Below are 3,192 nucleotides of genomic sequence, written 5' to 3'. Positions count from 1 at the left end.
TGTCGAGAGCATTGTCTATTCCTAGCAATGGGATAGCGTTTCTCTTTATGATTGTATTCAACTTGCGGTCATCAACACAAAATCGAATAAAACCGTCCTTTACCATAGCGACTGGAGAAGTCCTCGACTGGAGAAGGCACGTAGTAGCCTTATTATTTCCCGCCAGAACCTAATTGTATTCCGTCCGAGAATAGCATCGTGGGCCATGCTGTCGACTACGGCACGTATTTCCGCTTGGTCCCCTCCAATCTTGAGCTCCCCTCGCCCAGCGAAAACTATCGGTTGACGCTAGGCGCCGATAGGCCTGATAATCCGTCTAATAGTTTGAGTCAGAGGCCATACATCGGCATGTTACAGGAACCCAGCCAGCACGGCATTCATCTCGACGCCGGTGTCCAGCGCGACCCAAACTAGTTCAACTCTTTCTAATTCTACGTCGACTTCGAACACTAAAGGGGTGATGGCTCCAATGAATCGTGCGACAAGGCAACCGCGCCAGCGGAACTTGGTGTTCGACAGTCGAGCACGCAGGCAATTAACCTTAAAACAAGCTCGTTCCCGATCCCATTAGCAGATCGCATCGGTACAATGATCCGTGGAGCTAGGCCCAGCAGACGAAGCGCCTAGTCGGCCCGGATCAGGACGCCTGTGAGGTCGGATGAACTACGCGATGAAGCTGATAAAGGAAATTGACTTCAGTGTCGTTTTAACATTGGATAGGAAGACCGCATAGTCGTACTAAAGCTCAAGCCTGAGCTCGCCTATAAGAGCCCACTTGTTCCCGGTAAACCGGCCGAAGACATTTTCTAGTGGGGAAAACTGTTCGTGCAATTTCTGTTTGACAGCGTCCTAGTTGCTCGCTCCCGCTACGACTTCTACATCGTAATATGAAAGAGTGAGGCCACATAGATAACGCATCAATTTTTCTTGTAATCCGTGGCAAGACCTTTCATTTCCTTCGGTTGTTTAGCAAGACGGGTTCCATCGGAAATCTAAAAGCTGGTTCGATAGGCGCGTAGTAAGCTCTCTACGAAGTAGCGAATTAGGTTGTCTACGTTATTTTAAACCCCACCCCGTCCACTATTACTTGCAGTATATACAAGGTCTGATTGCTAGAAACTGGCGGTTAAGCAGCGGACCGAAAACTATTGTAAACCCACAGCCGACGGGAAAAAGAAAGACATTCATTGTAATATATAATTTATACACACATTTTTATGTATATATATTTATTATCGAAGTATCGATCCTCTAATATTTCACCTGGGTCTTAAGTATAACACGATTGTATCATCTTACCTCTTCAGTGAAATAGTTTTTTGTGCATTTGCAGTCCTACGTTCTGTTTCACTAGGCCATAAATATTTGAAAGCAGAATAATGCTCATTTTCTAGATGATTTTGCTTTATTTGGTTTACTTTGCAGGAACATTCCATTCGTCGTTCGCTTTGGTTGCTTCACGCATTTGGCCTCCTGAGACTAGCCGAACAGTTGTACGTAGCCTTAATCTGAAACCATCGCACATACATGTTTCGGTCTTTTCTTTGGCTAAATAAACATGGGTTTACCCTGCGGGCATTCCTAGTTCCTTTGTGTGGTGCTATTCCTCTGTTGTAGACGCACTCGTATTGAAGTGGGGAGAGTATCACTCGCAATCTTTGCCAGAAGCTTGATGACTACGCCCATAGTCCTAGCGAGACTGACTCAAGTCAGCCTCGACATGCAATGCAAAAATTAATTTCAAGAAAGGTAAATATAATGTGAAAGTGAATGATCAACAGTGTCATGCCTTATAATTCGTAAATCATTCTGTGAGCCAATACGTAACCGACCCTTACGATTCGAAAATTTTATAATTATCTTCAAGTTAACAGAGCAGATGTCTATATTTAGCTTATAGCACTCGTGGTGATAACGACGGCTCTGCCACTGAATAATGTTTGCTTAGGTATGTGATTGTCCACTAATTTCCACGAATGCCGCGGGCATCTTGAAATTCATTCAAAATGATGCGACTCTGAAGAAAGATGTTCGATTTAGAAGCAAAAGAGCGGATCTTCATAGCTCTCTGTAACCTCCAAACATCCTGCAATAGCTCTTGCTATATTTCTCATCAGATGGACTCCAATTTAGAAACGTAATGACTGCCACAAATGTAAACTGCAGATGAATGAGTCATTATAACGGTACTTAGAGACTGCTAGTGTCACCTGCGTCAGACACATATATACCACAGTAGGGCAGGCCTTCGCATTTAAATATCTCTAACTGTCCGTTTCAATCTCTACTGTCGATCCTGCGTAAGGCTATAATTGGCCTTACAGAAAAAGACATCTCATCTGACATCAACTGCAGTGACTGCAGTGCAGAATATGCAAATTGTGATCTACCGCCGATCAGTCGTCGGTACGTTCATCGGCGATGTCTACACGTAAATTCGTAATGAATTTGTACTCTCGAGCCCCATTCGTTTAGCCGATGCGTGTTCTCATAGTTTCCACATTCCAAGCGGGCGACCAGAAACGATGCGTACCATAGTCTTCCTTGTTTGTTGCCTGGGTTCTCTTGCTCACCGCAACCATCAGTCGACTCTGCGTGTAAGCCTATAAGCGTGCAACCATATACGTTCAGTCGAAATAAGTGCTCTAAGCAGACATGTAGGACAGAAGGAATAGAGGACGGGCGGTCGAAGGCCAAGGGTAGTGTGTTCGCCTATGGCAAGAAAATTTTTAGGGACAGTAATGCGGAGCGTTGCCGTGGAATCATTTATAGTAAAACAGAATTCCTCCAAAACATCAACGCCATCCACTTCCTGTATTGCTGCAGAAAGGGCGAAGACAAGCGTAACAACTAGAGCATTCGCCTGTTTAGCAGTAGAATCCTAATAATGAAACAATTATGCAGATAATTAATCACAATACCTAGATTTATATCCGCCAGCGGAACAATTTCTTCATGAAGGAAGAATTCTACACCGAATGGTACTTACTAATAATAACAATTGTAAAGGCACATGATCGTCTCTAGGCTAGCTAAATCTATTAAACTAAATACTACGTATCATTATATAGAAGTTAGGGTGAATTCTTCTGTAATGATGGATAAGTTAAGCATTATACACGATAAAAATGCTCATAAGAATTAATTGTCTATGATCAACTATTAGGAGCCAGCAAAAAAAACTGGGAAGAT

The sequence above is a fragment of the Varroa jacobsoni genome, unplaced genomic scaffold (genome assembly GCF_002532875.2).
Source record: "Varroa jacobsoni isolate VJ856 unplaced genomic scaffold, vjacob_1.0 scaffold_457, whole genome shotgun sequence".
NCBI classification, from domain to species: domain Eukaryota; kingdom Metazoa; phylum Arthropoda; class Arachnida; order Mesostigmata; family Varroidae; genus Varroa; species Varroa jacobsoni.
Note: the sequence above shows the minus strand (reverse complement) of the source record.